Source organism: Rhinolophus sinicus, chromosome 13, assembly GCF_057876585.1.
Source record: "Rhinolophus sinicus isolate RSI-liver-muscle chromosome 13, RSI-T2T, whole genome shotgun sequence".
Lineage (NCBI taxonomy): Eukaryota > Metazoa > Chordata > Mammalia > Chiroptera > Rhinolophidae > Rhinolophus > Rhinolophus sinicus.
Window position 1 is genome coordinate 23,273,908 of NC_142513.1, and position 23,115 is coordinate 23,297,022.

General features: G+C 39.7%; 1 protein-coding gene across 1 annotated transcript in view; it reads right to left on the reverse strand.

Annotated features, from left to right (window-relative positions):
- CSNK2A1 (casein kinase 2 alpha 1) overlaps window positions 1–21,705 on the reverse strand; it is a 46,779-nt gene extending 25,074 nt beyond the window's left edge. The window contains exon 1 of the mRNA XM_019755194.3: window positions 21,562–21,705. The gene's annotated coding sequence lies outside the window, so the exon portion shown is untranslated. The remainder of the gene's footprint in view (window positions 1–21,561) is intronic.
- Window positions 21,706–23,115: the final 1,410 nt, after the last annotated feature.

Sequence of the window (23,115 nt, forward strand, 5' to 3'; positions counted from 1 at the left end):
ATCGAAGAGTTTTAAACAGAAAAGTGACCCAACATGTAATTTTGAAAAGTCTGCTTTGGCGGGGCATGGGACAGGTAGGGAGAATAGAGCTAAGGAGAGACAGGAGGCTGTGGTGTGAGAGATGATGATGATGAAAGCTTGACCTATGGTGGTCGCAATGGAGGTGAGTGGACTACTATGTGGAACAAACTTTATGGTGGAAAATAAATAGCTCTGGGTGGATTAGATAATGGGGTAAGGAGCGGGAGGTTGAGTTTTAAATTTCTGGCTAGATAGACTGTTGATGCCATTCACGGAAATAGAAAACATTCTGGAAGAGAGCTCGCAAGTCAGGTTTTGGACATGAGGTTAAAATAGCTTTTAGACATTAAAAAAGATACCAAATAAGCAATTACATATCACAAGTCGAGCTGAAAGAGCTTCTCAGCTTTAAATATCTAACCCTCCCAGCAACTCTATGAGGCAGACATTTCCTTCCCTAATCTACAGATTAAGAAAACAGCCTAAATAAAGCTCAGTAGCATGACCGAGAATCTCCAGCAGACATGGAGTTGGGATTCCAAGTCAAGTTGGCTGACCTTCAAGGTTCAAGTCTTTTCATTCCTATAGAACTTAACACTTTCTGCACCTCGTATGCAGTAGTCTTCAAATCTTAATTTCCCTATTAGATTCTTAGCTCCCCGAGTCAAGATCACGTCTGATTTATCTTTTTACTTCATAGTACACAGCTCAAGGCTTTGCATTTTGTAGGACGCACAGTAAATTTCACTTGTTGATCAATCAATGGTGGTTTATTTTTTTAAAAAATGAAAAGAAAATGAAGTTGCTTCCAAAACGTAGGGTGCCCTAAACACTTCTGGTCATCGGGTACAGAGCTAGGGGAACTGGAAGACCACGTCAAGGATTCTTGAGTAATTGTTCCCTTTGCTCTCTCTCCCTCCCATTATTACAGTTTTTCTATTAAATAACAGGGCCACAGTGAAGACTAGTCTCCCCGCAACAATTAATATTAAGAGAACACTGGAGAAACTTTACTTTAGCAATTTTTGTAACAGCTTATTTGAAAGTTTGGAAAAGTGCCTAAGAGCGATATATCCAGCAAGGTCAATTCTCCTTCCCACTGCTCATCATACAAGTACACCTGAAACTCTGACTTACAGAAAAAGTATTACCTTTCCTAATAATTTCCATTTCCTTAATCCTTACTGTTCCTGTGTAACTGCATAAAGGAGGTGTTAACTTTAGTAGCTAACCATTTCAGATCACTACTTCTATCTTAAAAGCCCTCAGATTGACCCTGAAGACATGGCTACATTTTGTTTGTTCAATGTTTAACCAACAGAAACCAATCAACTATGAAAAATTATCTTGTCAAAAAAATTTGTCCTACTAAAACTAGACCACACCTATAACCAAAGCCAATTACATGGCTCTGCTTGATCTGTTCTTTATGAAATGCAAGGAAATGAAAACTCCATTAAACAGTAAGGCTTTTAAATTACGCACTGCCACAATCAGAGTTTACTGACATAAAATGGAATGTAACAGAACTAATTAATTTCAATAAAAACCCCTCTTGCCCTCTTCAGTCCCTCTAATCTCTTCTATTCCATGTGATTTGTGTTTTTCAATCTGGCAACTAAAAAGAAAATTAGAGGTTTAGGAAATGGTCTAACACCAGAAAACTGCACAAGTCTGATTAGTCATTTGCGCTAATGTATTTTTAGAGAATGAATTTTCTAGTATTAGAACTGTAAAAGATTATTTCAGAACTTTGAAAAGCTAAGTCCATTTTCAAACTGTATTACAGTTTTATTAGTTCTTGTAACCCTAATGTTTATTTGGGTCTTTATCTTAAAAAAACAAAACCTCCTGGCAACCATAGATCAACTATAGTGAATGAATAAGATCTCATAACCATCCAGACAGGACAAAGATTTCTGTAGCAAAGAATGAGGAAGTGCGGACAGGTGGCTCAGTTGGTTAGAGCACGAGCTCTGGGCAACAGGGCTACCGGTTCGATTCCTACATGGGCCAGTGAGCTGTGCCCTCTGCAACTAGAATGAAGTCAATGAGCTGCCGCTGAGCTCCCGGGTGGCCAGATGGCTCAGTTGGTTGGAGCCTGTGCTCTCAACCACAAGGTTGCCAATTCGACTCCCACAAAGGATGGTGGGCTGCACCCCTGCAACTAACAACAGCAACTAGACCTGGAGCTCAGCTGCGCCCTCCACAAGTAAGATTGAAAGGACAACAACTTGACTTGGAAAAGCACTCGAAGTACACACTGTTCCCCAATAAAGTCCTGTGCCCCTTCCCCAATAAAATCTTAAAAAAAAGAAAAAAAAGAATGAGGAACGTGTTTATATTATACTCTCTGCATAACTGAGGACTGCCTGTTGAGAGAGGAAAAGCAGTTATATGAGGAAAACAACACTTTTAACATTGCTGGAGAGAACGACCTCTTCTTCCTAGCAATCAGCATAAACTGGTAGGAGAGAACAGGATTTGTGGAACTCAGGGGGAAAAACTGGGTATATGTTCCTGCCTTGTAGAAGCAGACAAACTGAGTCACAAAATCTTGCCTTTTCCCCTTTCAAACATGGCACTGCTTAGAAGGCCATGTGAACATAAAAAAGTTGTTAATACTCTGTAAAACTTGTTTCAAATGTCCATATTGGCCTTAATTTCCAATATTCTCCTTTTTTAAAAATTAGTTTCAGGTGTACAAAACAACATAATGATTATTCTCTCCTCTTTTTAAATCAGGAGAAGAATGTTCACTCAGTAAGCATTTACTGAACATTTACTATGTACCAGGAAATGTGTGCCTGTTGCCAAGAAGGGATTCTTTACCTAGGCCCTGGAGAATAAAGAGAAAGTATCTCTCCCCTCTGACAAAGAAAACAGACCATTACAATCTCAAGTGATCAGTGCCTGAAAGAATTACATAGGGTGCTCTGCAGGCATCAAAGGGAATGCAGGTTACCCACCAACCTATTGTCATTCATTCAGCAAATATTTATGGAGTACCTCAATATTTGGGGGAAAGCTGTCAGGGAAAAAATAACATCTAAGCTTAGTTTTGAAGAATGCGCAGGAATTACTCACATGAACACGAAAACAAGAAATTATAAAGCACAATACTTGAAGCAAGTGAAGAATTTTAAAGACCTGTAATTTTGACCCTGAAATTACCAAAGGCTGACACACCTTTTATCCCCTACGAGAAGCACATCAGATCACCAACCCTTTTATATCTGATTTGGGGAATACTAGTGCACTTTACTCGGCTGTTACTGTGTGTGTCTTCAAAAAAAAAATCATTAATTCACAATCATTGCAATTCAGATCTCATTCTCTTCCTTTCTCCACTCCACATACAAATCAGCTTTACTGCAGAGGTCACAGAGCAGAATGTCTAAAAAGGACAAGTAACTTGGGGGTGTAGATGATCCTTGAATGTGTGATTACAGCTTTTCAGTTTTCAAAGTAAAAAAACAAGATTTTTGCAAATAATTTTCCTGTTTTCAGCAATGGTGGGCTAATTTATTTGGGTCAACCTTCCCATTGTGAACAACTAAAAAAATGGAACACACACACACACACCTTCTCCCCTTTTCTGTCTCTCATTCTGAAATAAAACAGATAAGCAATTATAGCCAAAAGTGAAAAAATGAGAACCCAGAGAAGCAAGCAAACAAGGAAGGAAGCCCAAAGGGTCTTTGTTGATCCCTGAAAATAAGAATTTATTCTAACAGAAACCAAAGCCTAGGGCCCTCACAAGGTGAAGAGTCTAAAAGGAGAACTTCTCCATAAAAAGATGCGAGTTCAGAGAGTGATAACCTTAGGGTGAGAGAGAATGGGGAGTGAAGATCCAGGGAAGAATTACAGCCCTTTGGGGGGAATATCAGATCTGGAGCTTGTTTTAAAGTGGTCCCTGGACCAGTAATGTCCAGATACCTGACATGAGTAAGTAAGCTCTCAGGAGAAAAGTACCCTGCTACGTATGTGTGGGGCTCAAACAATTCCTACAAGTAACTTTTCAAATACAACATCCAGCTTGTAGTCAAAGATAATGAAGCACTGAAGGAAAAGACTCCAAGATTAAAAACTGGCAGAAAGACAGACAACAGGAAAGACCCACAGACACTTCTGATCTTACCAGATTTAAACTATGAAACAAATATGCTTATAAATTTCAGAATATCAACAGGGAACAGGATATTTTTAAAAGTAACAGATTTCAAAAAGTTAAAGAACAAAATAGAACTTTCAGAAACAAAAAACTTGAAATGGATTGATTTAACAATAGACTCAACAAAGCTGAAAACTAATAAACTGAAAAATAGGCTAGAAATTATCCACAATGTAGCAGAAAAGTCAAAGCTATGTAAAAATAAGAGAGGAATAATACTGTGAAAAGTTTGACATATTTTTAACTGGTAGAAGAGAAGAAGAAAACAGGACAGGGCAAAGGCAACATTAGTTTTAACAGTCGAGAATTTCCCAGAAGCAATCAGACACAATCACATTCCAGAAGCCAACAAATAACAAACAATAAAAAGAAATCTACAACTAAGCATACAATAACAAAAAACCAAAGACAAAGAGAAATCTGAAAAGCAAAAAGAGAAGACAGATTACATTCATAGAAATATGAGAACAATTGCTTTTCCAATAGCAACAAATGAAACCAAGACAGTTTAATATCTGCAGTGTGCTGAGGAAAAAACTCTGCCACATTAGAATTCTGTATCCAGTAAATACCTCTAAAGAAAGAAGATAAAGAATAATCCCATTGGGTAGGTTTAAATGAGAAAATAAGGAGCAAAACGGGAAAATTTATAGAAAAGTTCAAATAAACATTGACTACTGATTAATACTAGACTTTGATATGTTTGGGCTCCAAGTTATAACATCTATGATGGTATTTACTTACCATCATAATACCATGAACAAAATTACCATGTATTTCCAAACCAGAAAGGAAAGGGGGGGGGGGGGGAAGAGAAATGGAATAAGAAGAATCCAAAAGAATAGTAGGAAAAGATAAGAAAAAAAACTCAACATAAGACAGAAAGTTAAAACAGAAATATGGCTAATTATACTAAATATAAATGAAATTATCTAGATAAAAGACAAAGACTGCCAGACTGGAAAAAAGAAACGCAACTGAACCAGAATAACCACAATTTTGAAAAAGAAAAATAAAGCTGGAGGAATCACACTATCCAATTTTAAGACTTATTACAAAGCTACAGTTATTAAAATAATGTGATATTGGCAAAGGGATAACAGATCAATGAAACAGAATGGAGAGTACAGAAATAGACCCACACAAATATGGCTAATTGATTTTTGACAAAGATACAAAGACGGTTTAATGAGGAAAGGATAATCTTTTCTTTAAATGGTTTTGGAAAATTTGGACATCCATATCCAAAATCATGAACTTCAACTTAAACCTCACACACCTGATATAAAAAAGGAGTTAAACCTATAATATATAAAGAATTCAACAACAACGAAACACCCAATTAGGGGCGGCCGGATGGCTCAGATGGTTAGACAGCAAGCTCTCAACAAGGTTGCTGGTTCAATTCCCGCATGGGACGGTGAGTTGCGCTCCCTGCAACTAAAGATTGAAAACCGCAACTGGACTGATGGGCCCTGGAGAAACACATTGTCCCCCGATATTCCCCAATAGAATTTATTAAGAAAACACAAAAAAACAAAAACAATTAAACAAACAAAAAAACCCCAATTAAACAATGAGCAAAAGATCTGATGACATTTCACAGAAGATACAGGAGTGGGTGCGCGCCTTTGTCACAGTGTGTGACAAGTTTCTACTTGTTCAGTCAGTTGGGTGTGAGCTATGGTTGAGAGAAGGTGTTTTAAAGTATGCCGTAAATCATGGATCATGAACAATGTATTAACATGAAATGGGCAAACGGTTTCATCCTCCATCATGACAACACTCTGTCACACATCGCTTCTGGTACAGCAATTGCTGTCAAATAAAAACATTATGATGTGTCCTCATCCACCTTATTCACTGGATCTGGCACCGGGCGACTTCTGGCTCTTCCCCAAAGTCAAAGTGATTCAAGACATGGAGGCAGCCACGACAGCGCAACTAAAGACACTCACGAAAGAGGACTTCCAGAACTGCTTCAGAAAGTGGCAAGAATGATGGGATAAGTGTGTTTGAAACACGGGTATTTTGAGAGGGATTAATGTCAATGTGTCTTTTACTATAATAAATTTTTAAAAAATTTAAACATTCACCATATATTTTTTTATCACAACTCATATAGCCACCTTAGAAAACAGTTTGGCAGTTTCTTATAAAACTAAACACACACTTAACCATACAACCCAGCATACCCACTCCTAGGTATTTACTCAAGTGAACTTAAACCTATGTTCACACAAAAACCAGCATTAGAATTTTGATCACAGTTTTATTCATAATTGCAAGAAAATGGAAACAACCAAGATCTCCAGCAGGTAAATGGATATACAAACAGTGGTACAATCACACAATGGAAAACAAACTTTGATTTGTACAACAGCATGGATGAATTTTAAATATACTTTAAATGAAAAAGCCAGATCCTAAAATCTACGTATTGAATTTTCACCACTTATATGACATTCTGGAAAAGGCAAAACCATAAAGACAGAGATAAGATGGGTGATTGCCCCATGGACAATAAAACTGTTCTGTGTAATACTGTAGAGGAAAATTTATTACTGTAAGCATTGCAAAAACCCATAGAACTGTACATCACGAAGAGTGGACATTACTGGGTGCAAATTCCTAGTCTGTCCACTGAGAGCACTTAGAAGCAGTATCAGTAAGTAGCAATGGGAATAACTACTGCCCCAATCTTGGTTTCTCAATACCTCTCTCCGATAAAAGGAACAAGGGCTCTCTGGAGAAATGGCTGCTTCTAAAGATGAGGCAGGAAAAATACAAGACAGCCTGGCAAATCCTGCAGTAGAAGAGGCACGGGAGCCAACATGAAAAGAGCTCCAACTGCCAAAGCTTGAGCAATGTGAATAATAAAACAATCATAGTATTAGATTGTAATCCCAAAGAATAAAATATCCACGAGTCCATACTATATAGACTAAATAAAATTGTTAAATCTTCCTTAATAAGAATTCCAACTTATACATGTAGAAGGAAAGAAGTAGGAAATCACCATTAGCCCAGCAGAGTAATTGCTGCAGGCGAGATCTACTGACATATGCTGCAATTTTTGAGTAAAACTTTTAGGAGAAACAGGACATTTGCACAGCCTCTAAGTATCCCCTCCGGAACACTAATGACTACCGTGGTTTTAACATATACCCCAAAACGATCTGCTATGCCTCCCTTGAGGAGGTGGGGCTGTGTTCCTCCCCTGGAAGGTGGTTTGGACTTAGGAAAGCCCTTCTGAGTTAAGTATGGAAAGGACGGTAGAGTAACTTTACAGGGGAGAAACCCCTATCTAAACACCACTAATCTTTAAAGTTGCGTTGACATCATATACCTTTGATATGATGTGATGAGAAGGACAGTCATTTCTTGGTATTCAAATATCCATAACCACAATCTAATCATGAGAATATACCAGTCAAACCTAAACTGAAGGATATTCTACAAATCTCACCAGTCTTCTCTAAAAGTGTCAATGTCTTGAAAAATCAAGGCAAGACTGAGAAACTGTCACAGACTGGAGGAGACTAAGGAGACATGATGACTAAATGTAATGTGATGTCCTGGACTGGATCCTGGAACAGAAAAAGAACATAACTGGTAAGATCCAAATAAAGTCCATAATTAATAGTATTGTTATCAATGTTAACTTCTTAGTTTTAATAAAGTGACATGGTTATGGGAAACGTTAACATTAGGGGAAGCTGAATGGAGGGTATATGAGGATTCCATATTTGCAACTCTTCTGTAAATCTAAAATTATTTCAAAACTGCAAGTTAAATACTAATAATATTAGTTGCTAGAGAGGATGAGCAACAATACTCATCCATTGCTGGGGGAATGCAAAATGGTATAGCTATTCCGAAAAAGTCTGGCAGTTTTCTTATAAAGTTAAAATTACATTTTTCACATGACCCAGCAATCCCACGCATAGGGATTTACCCTAGAGCAATAACTCATGTTCACGAAAGCCTATACACGTACATTTACAGAAGCTTTATTCATAATCAAAGAATGTTAACTAAATGGATAAACAACCTGTGGTCCATCCATACAATGGAATACTACTCAGCAACAAAAAGGAGCTAACCGTTGATACAACTTGGACGAATCTCAAAAGCAGTATGTTAAGTGAAAGCTAGTTTCAAAATATTATGTATTGTTTGATTACATTTATAATATTCTTGAAAAGATAAAAGTATAGTAACTGATAACAGAAGAGTGGTTGCAAGAAAATGGGGTTGGGAGATTGGGTGTGACCACCAAGGGTTCTGTGTCCTGGTTGTGATGGCAGCTACTGGAATCTATGTGCATTAAAATTCATAGACCTGTACACACAAAGAGGAATCAATTTCACTGTATGTCAACTGTGAAAATAAAATTTAAAAAAGGGGAAAAATCCTATCATATGTGGTGTCCTAAAACACAGGATAACTAAACACAGGGTAACATAAACAACTTGATGCCAGTAAATGTGAAATTCTTAGAGGAAAAAGACTGACCAACACTGACACCAGAAATGAAAACCCTGACTAGTCCTATCACCAGTTCAGTCAGTATCTGGGTATCACTTTACAACCTGTTTTCTATCTTAACGTTTTTACTGCACAGCTTTATACTTCCAAAACACTTAAAAAGCTACAAACTTTTGAAATGTTACGCAAATAAGTGTTGAACATACTCCCGCCACCCCTTCTTTGTGCCTTTACACTGCCCTCCAATACTGCTTGCTAGGAGAACTCCTACTCACCCCTCAAAAATGTCAAATTTTACATCCACGATGAAGCCTTTCCATACCTCTCCAAAACGAGTCAAGTATTTCCTCTGTGGAGCCAAAGCCCTCCCAAACTCATTACATTATCGTGTGTTTTGTTTATATCCTTCTCTCAGTAGATTATGAATTCAAGGACCTACTTGGACCCTGATTTCTCTTGGTATATGCCCTGCATGTATCACAGCGTCTAGCATGGTGTTCCATAAATGTTCGAAGAACCTAATACCAAGACAGTAGTAGCAGACAATAGTTTGGCCAAAATTAACCTTGCTTACATAGGAACCATCTCCTGTTCAAAATTAAGAAAAGCAGTTTGGCTGTATCATGGAGAGCTGATCTGTAGCTGATTTTAAAGACGCTCTCTGGTCTTACACACACAAATGTTATCACACCCATCACGAACAGCAGAGGGAAAACGGTCATACTGTTACTTCCCAATGAGATGGGAAACCACTGGTTTCTTTGAGGCCATGAGCTTTTCTGAAGCTGTGTGATTTATATGTGACGAGCACAGTGCCCAGCAATCCTTGCTAGAGCTACAGAAACAGGTCAGTACTCTATTACTGAAAGACAAGAACCTTGGAACCGCTAAGAACGAGCTTGCATCTGTCAATTAAACTGCAGAATATATGGATAAATACCCTCCTTCACTGTCATGGAGGTAGATTACACAGAAGACAACCATACTTCCTACAGGTGATGGATAAGCATTAACTAATAGGGTGGGTTGTCCTAAACTTACCAACACTAAAAAATAGGCTGGAACCAAGGATAGCAAATACTGGCTGGCTTCCAATTACAAAGGTTTGTGACTGCATATGGTGGGTCAGTCACTGCTTCTTGGGATTTATATTGATCACTTTTAAACCAAACAAGTCCAAGACCTCAGTAATACCTTTTCCACTTTACAGAAGGCAAATCTGCGTAATCTCTACAATATCACAAAAAGGTGGTGATTTAAAAGTAGTCTGTTTAGATCCACAGCCTATTCATTCTGCTCTAGCAAACATACCGGGGGTGCCAAAAAAATGTACCCATTTTAAGAGATGTTATCTATATATTACTTTTCAAAGTTGAATTGAATTACGGTAGCAACGTGTAGTATGACGTTCGCTCAAAAGATGGTGTGAATCAATGAATGCTTGCGTCATTCACTGTATTACAATTTTTATACACTTTTTCCTTTCTTAAAATGTATATATATTTTTTTGGCACCCTCTGCACATGTCCTATTTGGCTCACATAGTCTGCCCCCCCCCATTTAAAATAGAGGTAAAATCCATGTAACAAAATTCACCATTTTAAAGTACACAATTCAGTGGTTTTTAGTAGATTCAGTGTGCAATCATCACCACTATCTGATTCCAGAATACGCCATCGCCCAAACAAGTAACCCGATACCCCACAGCAGTCATCCTAACACTCCCTGCCCCTCCTCCCAACCACTAATCTGCTTTCTGTCTCTATGGATTGGACTACCCTAGACATTTCATATAAATGAAATCACATAATATATGACCTTCTGTGTCTGGCTTTTTTCATTTAGCATGGTTCCGAGGTTCATCCATGTTGCAGTTTTATTTGCAGCGCAGTTAATTCATTTTTCTATGACTAAACCCACTGTAAGGATAGACCACATTTTGTTCATCAGCTGATGGACATTTGGGTTGTTTCCACTTTTCAGCCACTGTGAATAATGCGCCTGTGAACATCCTTGTACAAGTTTTTCACATAAGTGTTTTTAGCAAGTAAATCAGGTATTAAGTTGAATTATGTGTTTTTTTGTAATAAATTATTTTAAAATGTGACTTTGTTGCCAACATTAAAAAAAACAAAATAAAAATTAACCTTCAGTTTCTCAAAAGAAGGAAGCAGAAAAGGTAGGTAGGTCTGTCTGTCTGGTATTCACACTGACAAAAATTACTCCTATCTACTGAGCTGTGATTATCCAACAATGGGCTCTAAAACCCACCCCCTGGAGATGACACAGGTAAGCACGAATAACTCATTTATCCGTGGGTATTTGAGTTAAGCAATCCCTGCTCTCTGTATGGGAATTTGTAAAATAATTAATTAACCACGTATTTAAAAAGGCTAACTGGGAAAAAACTTGGACAAAGAAAATGTTCAGCATCACCACATGCAGTCACAAGCACATGTAAGCTCCCGATTTGAGACTACCTGCTCCTTGATTTAGTTTCCATTACTAGTTCGATTAGAACTCCAAAAAACAAAAAACAAAAAAAACCTTGGGGCAGTTCACAATATGCCTTTTGCCAATTAAGAAATACAGAACTGACCAAGGCTTTACAGAAAAGTTCTAATGGTCAAGACCCCTTTCTTTGTACTCCAACAGCACTTTCTGCCTGCCTCTTCCATCTAGCACTGCCACTGGACTGTTTCCACATCCATCTCTAGCTACAAAGCTCCAAGGGCAGAGAGCAGTGTATCCTCAGGAATCTACCACAGAAGCTGACATATAGAAGGTGGTCCAGAAATACTTGCTGAAAGAATAATACTATGACAAATGACAAATCAGGCAGTGTTACAGTATTAAACAAATAATGAAATGGGGAAACTATTATTTGAACAATACAAATTATGACACTGAAAAGCGAGTTCATCAGTGAGATCAGAAGTCCATGAACTCCCTGAAAGTATACACAAAATGGCATTTGCAGGTTTCTTTCTTTTTTTCTTTTTTTGAAGAAAAGGTTTGTAGCTTTTATTACAGACTTAGAGGAATCTATAAACCCCAGCAGAATTAAGAACAGCTGAGTTAGATAAAAGGAAACATACATTTTTTGACACTGTAAAATATCCATTTTAAAAGGTTAACTGGATAACTTACATAAATATTAAACAATTAAGTTTCTCAAACTAAGTATATCCCATTCTCTCCTGAAGGAAAAAACAATGTATCCTAGGCTTCAATTTATGTTCCAGCATGAGACACAAGCTTGATGAATGATTAACAAAATGTCAGCTTCAGAAAAGATACAGTGGCATTCAGAGTCAGTCAGGCGAGGACAACGGTTTTACACAAGGGAACTTTATTTTTGTTTCACATTACTGCTTAAAAAATAAGAATTTAAATTTCTTCACAACTGTCCGAACTTACATCATTTAGAGTCTTACATTTTTAAGTATATCCCTTGAATTATATGTGGAAAGAGAATCACTGGAGGGTCAGAGAGATACTTGTCTTTTCTAAATTTAAAGCCAAGATTATTTTAAGATTGGTGGCCTCCTGAGTCTTAAAACTGTTAAGATACCATTACTGAACTTTCTAAATTAGTGCTTATAGCCTTTTAAAAAGTCAAAATACAAACAGAAAATATCTGTATGGCACACTGGGATTAATGATCAAGACTTTCAGACCTACGGTCACTGGCTTGGATGCCCTGTACCCTCCACACCTGCACATCTGCAACTCCTCCTGATACGGTAGTGCACTGGTTGAAAATTTTTGGTGCAAATAACCTATAGAGATCACAGCCAAATAGTCAAAATCCATGCAGTAGGTTAAGAAAACTATTTCATAACTCCCCTTATTTTGAGAGCTATGCAATCTTTGCAGCTTTCTAGTCCAGATGCATCACTAATGAGCAACCATTTCTTCTGGGAGATCATCTATTTGGAGGTGACTGGCACAAAAAAAAAACACCAAAAACAATAAACACAAACTAAACCTCCTAACCGTAGCTTGGAAGAATAAGCCAAAAGAAAACTAAAAGGTGGTGGTAAAAATGAATGCAACATTAAATTAAATGAAGTTATGTTTTTCCTCTCCTGTTTCAACTTAAGATGGTAACCAGAGCCAACAATATTCTCTCTCATCTATCAAACTAATGCCATATAGTGTTGTTTTTTTAATTGGGGAAAATGATACAGGTTAAAATGGTTAACAATTAGCTCCTTGACAGCTCCCCTAACCCATTCTGACCTTCAAATCCCAAGATTCCACGCACACACGGAGTAAGCAAGAAAACTGTTCAAGGCCAACAGTATAAGTTTTTTCTGGTTCTGTTAAGGAGCTGAATTCAGAATATAGATATTCACAATAAGACTTAATAACTCATTAAGTTACTGCTTAGGTAAACTTACCGGATTATTTAAGACATTATAATCCTATCGTATCACACTGGGCATTTTGTTTTTATTCCCAACTGCAAAATTTACAACATTCTTGCTTTAAAAGGCAATACACTCAAGCATTTTCATAAAACAAACCAGCAAGTATGGAATAACAAGAGACATTAGCATTTGGGTCCTCTGTGTGAATTTTATTTCTCTACCTTTAAATTAGAAAAGGAATCAGAGTGCCAATGTTACATAAATAACACTGCAACAGTGATAGGTCTTCCAATAAAGGGAAGTACTATAAGAAAACCCAAGCAGTTGGATTTGAATTAATACAGTCCAGTATTGTCCCCAATAATACAGAATACAATAAATGATGGGCAAAGACATCATCATCTGTATATCTTTTTACAAGGCAACACAAGCAAAATAAAGTCACAATCTGAATATTTATTCCACTGGCCACAATCCTCCGGAACCAAAAGATAAAAAACTTCATTTGAAACCTAGAGTAATCTAAGTATACTCCAGCATTTATGATGTATGTAATAATTATTGCTATCATTTGAATGACTTTTATAAGCCAAGCATGGTATGAGATATACACTCCCATTTTAGAAATAAACAGGACCAGAGGCTAAATGACCTGCCCAAAGCACAGGATTACTACATTACAGAAGCCAGATCTGAACCCAAGTCTGTTTAGGATTCAAGACCTAAATAGGACCTGAACCTAATAAGACCTAAATAGGTTATTTTCACTAATTCAACCCTATTTCCCTAATTCTGCACACTGATTCAATAACAGCCTATCATAAATAGTACAATGAAATGGATTGCTTTAAATTTGGAGGCAAGGTGAGGGGTGGGGGATGTGAGTTTCAATAATCCAGTCTTCACTATTCTCTTATTTGAATGGGCTGACCACCAGGCCACACGGTATGAAAACAAGATTTTAAAAGATGGAAAATTCCTAGATGGCTATTTGTATTCATCCTATATAGTCATAAATACTCAGAACACTTAACTAGTTTAAAATACTGATAAAGACAGGTTCTTGCTCTAGACCTATGGAGTCTATAATTTAAGAATACAGAGCAAACAAGAAAGCAATTTAGTGCATCACCTAAGGAGAGGACATAAAGATGTTAATGCAGGAAAAAGTTCCTGAAACATATCCCTAACACACAATACACAAGTAATTCCTAAACTATGACCAAAGGACAATTGGGAAATAAGATCTCTGATCCAGGTTCACAAGTCTGTAGGTGAGCACACCCTGAACTCTCCCCAAGTCTGGGATGGGAAGATTCACTTCTCTACCTAGAAGCAAGACAACCCTGTATTCACCAAGATTAGATACGCACTCTGGCAATCTGCACTGTGCTTGAGTAACTGAGGCAATCTACACAGGGCTTGAATTACATATTGACCCATCCCTAAACAGCAGCAATTCAGCACCTCACCCACCCCGTAGGCCATACAAGAAACAGAAAGTACCAGTCAAAGGCTTTATTAATAAGAACTCCTGGCAGCAGAAAATGAAAATAAAGAACAAAGAGTAGCAGCAGTGACAATGACCACCGTCTTCACTGACAGCAAAGGGAAGAAACTCCTATTAGCCAGGCACCCAGCATTTCATAAATCATCTCCTTTAATCCTCACAGCAACCCTAGATAACATTATCTGCTGTTTTGTTATTAATCTTCAAAAGAACACTGAGGTCAGTACAACAAAACCCCATTTTACAGATGAAGAAACGGAGATGAACAAATAAGTTGTCAAGATGACAAAACCTAGGCTTAAGAAAGGTTAACTGTTCTCAAACTTGGTCTGTCTGACTCAAAGGTTGGAATTCTTTCCAACTATCCCCGCCAGCAATGTCAGTTAAAGAATTCTATTAAAATGGAATTTTCTGTAGCTGTTTCAGAAACTATACCTGAGATACAAAGCCAACAGAGATTTTCATAAGAAAACACCTCAGAAAACTACTAAGTTGTAGAACGATATATGCATTGTTACAAAATGTCCTCGGTTTTAAGCTTGAGGACAGCGACAATCTAGAGATCCTAAGCACAGCACCTACCTGAAATGTACTAAGCATTCAGGGTCCATTGACTGAGCAACATCTTTTGACTGGTTATAAATTCAATAGCCCAAAATGGCTATTCTGTACTTTCCCATATGACATGATTCAATTTTTTAGGATAATAATTTACCCATTCATTTTTAACAGGGTTGCTTTCTTAAATTTTGTAGAATGTTAATGATATGACTAAACTGAGAAATGCCCATTAACGCATTAGCCATAACTTCAGATAAATTTCAAGTGTTTACTTTTCCCAACAGATTAAAATGTTATCTGGCTAATGAAAACCAGTCGGAAATATCCACAAGACCAGAAAGTGTAAAAAGAAAAGAGTGGCCAACATAAAGGTATTTAAGATGTGACACATATAAAACTATAAAAGATTATTCTAAGTATACCCTGGTAATTAACCCTAAAACCCTCACTTCAGATAACAATATTTTTATACAATAAAATACCATCATCACTAATGTAAATACTAATAAAATACTAATGTAAAAGAGTTTGCCCACCATATCAACTGTTGCTAAGCAGGTTTCTTATGTCTAAAACACAAAATAGGTAGAAACCAGTGAAATTCCACTCCTAGCACGATACTGTGAATTCATTCACCTTAAACTTTTAAAAGGATTCCATCCCTGACTTCTATAATGTGAAAAAAAATGTTTGGTCAACAACTAAGTCTGCTGGTATCCATCCACCCTGGAACATACTAAATATTTAAGAAAAACTGCCAATTGTCTATAATCCAATGCAAATATATCCCTTGTTACAATGACAGCAATTCCTTTTCCTTAATAATTCTAGAGGAATTCCTTCATTTGAAAAGCTAGCTGGCCTAGATTTCTCTCTATTAAGAAACAACTAAACGATACACTACTTTTCAAATTATCATTTTAGGAGTTCAAAGAAATTTAGGTGTATGAACACACTAATACTCTTATGAAACAAACTTGGCTCAGGTCACCCAATGAATTGTTGATAGACCAAGGATCAAATCCCGTTTCTCATTTTAAATCAAGTATCACAATCATCATTACCTTAAAATGCTAAGTCCTTACCAAATCTAATGCCTAAGTATATCAGTTCTCAATCTCTGAACTTGCACGTACACAAATTGTTCTTGCACTGCAATATTTATGCAAAAGTTACCATATAGTTGTCAAAACAATTATCAAAGGTTATAACAGTTAACATATTTTGGGCATTGTGTTAGATACTGGGCTAAACCTGTTACACGCATTATCTCAATACTTATAATGGCCCACATGAGGAAATTGAGGCAGAGAGATCATCTGTCCAAGGTAAAATCTAGAAGAAGGTTAAGTCAGGGGTGCACAGGGAATAGCCAATAAGTGCTTACTTAAAGCGTCTATAGGTTCTGCAAGTTTAAGTGACACAACACATAATGACACCAATTTTACCATAGGCTAATTGATCTAAAGGAATGAAATTCCTATGGCATCTCATCAACCTTCTAAAGAAAAAACATTACCGAGGATTCACTGTTCAAAAGCCATTACTCTCCACTGCCTGGACCAGGACTCTAGGCCAGCGATGAGATACTTAGTTGAGCCACTTAACCTTCATGTGGCCCAATTTCCTTTATTCCAAACCACCAAGTCAAACAGATAACCTCAAACGTTGTTCATACCCTGAAACGCTCTAATTTTGTAACCATCTTTCTAATCAGGTAACTAACTCAAAAAGAAAGTCTCATTTCCTCCACCCTCTGAAGTCTCCCTCACTAAAGTTGGGAGTCCACATTTTATGAATCTAATCAATAGGATACTGTTGAAGAACAAAAACAGCTTTTCTTAAAAGCTAGAACTCCATTCTGTAATTATGATTCCCAAATCTGACTCACCTCAAATGACAACGACAGGGAGAAAAGACCTTACAATACCCGTGGGTTGGGATGGGAGGTGTGAAAGAACAGACCATTGTGTGTATGTGTGTTTATCAATTCATAAAACACATCACCCATTTCTATCTCCTCAAAAAATTGGAAATAAGTCTTTAAAAGGTTGTCACATAAATTCACTGCTTTATTCAGCCAATAAAAATTAATGAAGAAATTATGCCATTTATCTAAGACTTTTATTATAGGCATGGAAGAATCATCTATTTATAGAAATCCTACTAAATGGCCTGTAGGTCTAGAATATACATTTTACCACGCTGGTCATCTAACCCCTTCAAATCTCATATAAGGACAGTAACACAATATTTAAACATCAAGGAAGAGGCATAGGTTCTACTCAACACCATTGTTCTGCAGTCTTCCAGGACCAAATCCCTTGACACAATAATTTTTGCTGACTTTGTTCTCTAGAAAATAACCCGCCAAAGATTCTTAAATAAAACCAGCAAACCCTTTCTATTAGTTTTCTATTGTTGCCATAACAAATTACCACAAACACAAAACAATACAAATGTATTGTCTTAATTTTTATAGGTCAGAAGTCAGGTGAGCTTAGGTAGATTGGTTCTCTACTTAGGATCTCCGCAAGGCCAAAAATCAAGATGTCCACAGGGCTGTGTTCCTTGTCGGAAAATGGGAGAAATCTGCTTCCAAGCTCATTGAGATTGTTGACTGATTTAGTTCCTTTGGGTTGTAGGACTGAGGTCCCCAATTCCTTGCTGGCTGTCGGCTGGGGCTGCCCACATTCCTTCTTATGCTTTCTATGAGGCCCCCGCTTTAGTAATGGTAGGTTGAATCCCTCTCATGCTTCACTCTCCGACTCCAGCTGGAGAAAATTCTGGGCTTTCATGTGACTAGACTGGACCCACTCAGAAAATGCAGGATAATCTGCAATAGGATAATTTCCTATCTGCAAAGTCCCTTCACCACACAACTGTTAATTCAGATTCCAGGGATTAGGGTACAGAAATCTTTGGGGATGGGGGTGTAATTCTCTTTTCCATAGCCCACTCTCTGGCTTCCCAACTCAAAGTCCAAAAATCGCATCTAAAGCTCATCAAAGTCCCAACTCTCATCATCTCAATCAGGTGTGGATGAGGCTACAATCCCTGGAGTACAATTCCTAAAAAAATAAATAAATAAAGTTATCTGCTCCCAACATGCAATGATGGGACACAGGCATAGGGCAACAGTTACAGACATTTCAGCCCAAACAGGGAAAACAGATCTATGGGTCCAAAGCAGTTTCAAAATCTAAGGAAACTCCATCCCGTTTCAAAGCCAGGGAAAAATCCTGTGGCTTTTAGCTCTACTTCTCAGGGGCTCTTGGTTCTACCGAGTCATTTTTTCTTTTCTTTTTTTTTTTTTTTTTAAACAAAAAGCAGAACATTTACACTTGAGGAGTTTTACCAGCCTGCTTCCTGCCAGTAGAATTTAGGGGGTCTGACAACACTCTTTAACTCCCAATTGTCTCTTTCAATCCAAGCTAGTTTTGTTTCTGCTAGTATAAAATCAAGAATCCAGTAGGCTTTACATGAATTTTATAAGGGTTCACTCCATTAGTTAGACTCACACCCACAAATCAGGTACATCTTCAAGACTTTGCTTGGAAATCTCAACCACACGTCCTAGTTTATCACTTATAAGTTGTCTTTTCCACATAACCACAGGACACAATTCTAAGCTTATTTGTCACTGTGTAACAAGGATCTTCTTTCCTCCAGTTTCCAATGAATACCTCACTCCCACCTGAGCCCTCACTAACAGTCATTAACATCCATATTTCGACTAACAATCTGTTCTAGTCCTTTTCTGTCATACTCCGAAAAATTTTTCTGGCATCCATTGCCACTTCCACATTTTTAGTTAACACGTTGCGTACGGCGGGGTTTAAATCCCTCATAAAAATCCGCTCAGAAAAAACGAAGATTCTCGTAATCCGTACGCAACGTGTTAACAGTACCCCATGCCTGGTACCAAAATCTACACTAGTGTTCTATTGCTGCCATAACAAATTACCACAAACGTAGTGGCTTAAAACAACAAATTTATTATTTCACGGTTTCTGCAGGTCAGAAGTTGGGTGGGCTTGGCTATGTCTTCTGCTTAGGGTCTCACAAGGCCAAATCCAAGGTGTATTCCTTGCTGGAAACTCTAGGGAAGAAGCTCATTCAGGCTGTTGGCCAAATTCCATTCCTCCTGGTTGTAGGACTGAGGTCCCCATTTCCTTGCTGGCTGTCAGCTGGGGCTGGTCTTTACCACTAGAGGCCGCCCACATTCCTTCTCATGCTTTCCATGTGGCCCCTCTAGCAACAGCAAATGAAGTTCCTCTCATGATTTGAACCTCTGATTTTCTCTTCTGCCCTATCTCTCAACGCCCAGCTGGAGAAAGTTCTCTGCTGTTAAGGGCTCATGTGATTCGATTGGGCCTACCCACAAAATCCAGGACAATTTTCCTATTTTAAGATTCTTAACCCTAATTACATCTGCAAAGTCCTTTTCACCATGTAACATATTTAAAGATTCTGGAGATTAGAGTACAGACATCTTTTTTAAGGGGTGGCGGGGGGAGGTCATTCTGCCTACTACAAACCCAAACCCTGTGTAAGGCTTTAAACTCGGTTTCTAAAGAAAATTTTTCTCTAAAAGAATATGTGAAGTAAAGGTGTATGTTCAAAGATAGAGACGATAGTAAAATCAAGGACTCACCTAGGTGACAGGAGAGCTTAAAAATACATTGTGGAAAAGAAGCTGCCAATTGTTTCATCCCCAAACAGCAAGGCAATTAACCCATTATGCAGAAAGTAACCCATTGCTCCCCCTTAAATGTGTGCTTCTCTCCTCTCCTGTATTCAGCACGAGAAGACATATAACTAGGCATTTTTTTTAAAACAAAAGTTGCTCCAGAGTGACCTAACTTTGTAATCAGTTAATAAATCAATCTAAGCAAACTTCCAATCCTTTTGTTCCTTCTTCAAGTCATACACTCATTTCAAAAGAAATGAAAAGAAACGAGCCAGTTCCCACCCTCTCAAAGTCACAGAAGAACAAACCTACCCAGGTAAAACTGCAGGTGAACTTTTAAAAATGATATGGCCCCGATCTTTCCGCCCAAGGTCCGCCAAGCCAATTAAGCCAAATGACTTACAACAAAACAAAACACTGCAACAACTACCAAGATCATATTCTGAAGCCTTGCCTACTGTCAGATTCTTGACCATAAAAACAAAAGAACCTCAAATATACCAGCTAGTCCCTTTTAATTATAGTGACAGGTAAGATTTATTGAGCACTTACTACCTGCCAGGCACTGGTAAGCACTTGACACAAATTATCTCATATACGCAACATAAACTTATGATCTAGGGCACATTATCACCCCCCATTTTACAGACAGGAAAACTGAGGTTTACAGAGGTTAGGTCACACAACTACTGTAGTAGTAGAACTGATATATGAGAACTCAGGCAGTCTCATTCTTTACCACTGGGCCACCCCTTAGATGGAATAAGGTCTCCCAACTCTTAGGAAATAATTTTCCCTTTCTAGCTTTCTTTTCACTTCATTTCATCTCCCCTCACACCCTTCACATAGAATTCAGCAGTTGAAAGGTAATCAAGTATTTTCAAATTAATTTGCCACCTCCTGTTTCCTTCCCACAATAGCAATAGCCAAGAAGCAACTTCTTCTGACCCTGACTTTGCTTTCCAAAAACAAACTACCGAAGCTCCACCCATCACCTGCCTAGGCTTGAAATGTTCCAACGCTGCAAAAAAACCAAAAACGAAAAGTCCTACTCTTTCAAAAGGTCACAAACTAATATGTACACTCTTAGCCAACCTTTAATTCTACAAATCTCTCTTCTTCCACACAGGATCCCAACTAACCCTTAACTCCAACTCGTTCTGCCCTACTTCGCGGTCCCCTCCGCCTTTCTCCTCAGCGACCTCGCCCGGGGTTCCCTCCACCTTGCACCCCAGTCTGCAGGTGGGAAGTCCAGCGTCGCCCACAGGGACCCTTAGAATGCCCCCCACTCCAGCTGCTCTGCTCCGCGAGAGGGTTCACCCCACCCTACCCAGCAGGCACCACTCCCCTAGGCACCGGCCCCCAGCATCCCCCTGCGGCCCCACCCCTCAAGCTCCCTTCCCCCTCTGGCGACCCCCTCCTCCAAGTTGCCCCCTTGTCCCCGCCCCAGTGCAGCCCTCTCCCCTAGCCTAATAAGCTGGACTCTCGAGCCAGTTCCCACCCTCTCATCAGCTCCTGCCCCTAAGCTTCGCTACCTGCCTCGGGTTGGGGGGTGGCCCCGGGCCTCCCCGATGGGCTGCAGGGGCCTCGGCTAGTGTGTGTGTAGAGGGGGGGCAGGGGAAAGCGGCGGGCCGCTCAGAGTCTGATGGAAGCACAGGGGAGGGCCGCGCCCGGCTACCTTATCCTGGGCCACCCCTCAACCCCCAACGACCTCGCCTGGCGGCTCCCACGGTACCTGTGGTGGAAGCAGCAGCGGCAGCGGCCGCTCTCCCCGCTCCTCACACAGACAATATGGCGGCGGCGGAGGAGGAGACACACAGCTCGGCCGCCAGCCGCAGGGACCAGAGCGAGGCTGCAGCCTCCGCTGCCGGAAGCGGAAACCCGCTCCTGCCAGGAGGCGGACGGGACCACTTCAGACTCCGCCCCTAGCGGAGTCGCGCTGAGTGCGGCCATGCTGGGATATTCTATTGCAGCCTTGGGGTTCGTTTCCGGACTAGGGCGCAAAATGGAAGGAGTTCTCGACGGAAAGCATAATAAAGCGACTTGTAATAATTGAGCGCGTTTTATTTTAGTACATTTAAGAACTGATGAGAGCGAGAACACGAACCTTTCCCTAAGTGTACAATTGGTTTGAACCAAGCTAAGATGGCGGTCCCTAGGTTTCCCGCACTTCACCCAGCTGACGAGTCCCATCAGTCTACAAGTCGGCCCGCCATTCTTGAAAAGAAGCATGCGCGACCTGCAGGTGGAGCGAAGCATTTTGGGAGTTGAAGTCTCCTGCTCGGACCCCTAGTCTAGGGTTAGGGTTCCAGCAGCACGTTTTTTTCCTGCTCAAACTTGGAGTTCGGAGCAAGCGAACGAAAGTTGGACGCCGGAAGTGGTGTGGCACAGGAGTCGAGGAGGTGACGATACTCGCCCTCTAGAGACTGAGACCCAATTCCTGCCTCCTACAGAAGCCCTATCTAGAGCTGCCCATGCAGAAGAGTGTTTTCTCCCTTCTGTCTGCCCCCGCCCGATCCTTGCCCGGGCAACCTCCCCGAAGCAGCCATAGGGCACTTTCTACCTTGCAAACCTGATCATGGCGTCTTCTTGGTTAAAAATCTCCCAAAGCTCTCCTTTGTTCACGCACCAAAGATAGCGCAAGCTCTGCTCTTGACATCCAAGTTCCTACATAATTTGGACAATCCACCACCACCCCCTTCCTACTTCCCATTCTGCCCCTCTCCTCTCAAATTCCTGATGCTGCCATCCACTAACACTGCAAATTATTCCTGGAATGTATCCGTGTTGCCTCCCTGCCTTCGCACTGGCAGTTCTTTCTGTTACCATTACTTCCTGGACTGGCTAACTTCTATATGTCCATCAAAATAATTCAGGGGTCCTTTCCTCTGGGGCATCTTTTCTCCCTTGAGCTCCCCCAGATCTAGGCACCATCGCTCAGCAGCCTGACTGGTCCCTAGCCTGCCTCCTTCAGATTGTGAGCCCCCAGTGGGCAGGGCTGGGTCTGAGTATCACCCTGTCCCCTGCAGGCCCTGCTAAATGCTGGTGTTGTTAAGTGTTACTGAGAGGAATTGAAATGTTAGCCTCACCTATGATGGGCCGGAGGAGGTGTGAGGGCTGGAACATGGGTGAGGAGCTGGGTTATTTTGGTACCAGCTGTTATCCCCACCTGCCTCAGAGTAGCTATCTGGCCTAGTGATGGGCCTCCCCACCCTCGCCAGCCCTCCTCTGGCAGTTTGTCACATGACTGGCACCTCTGCTCCCAAAGAGACAATTTCCTCCCTGTCCT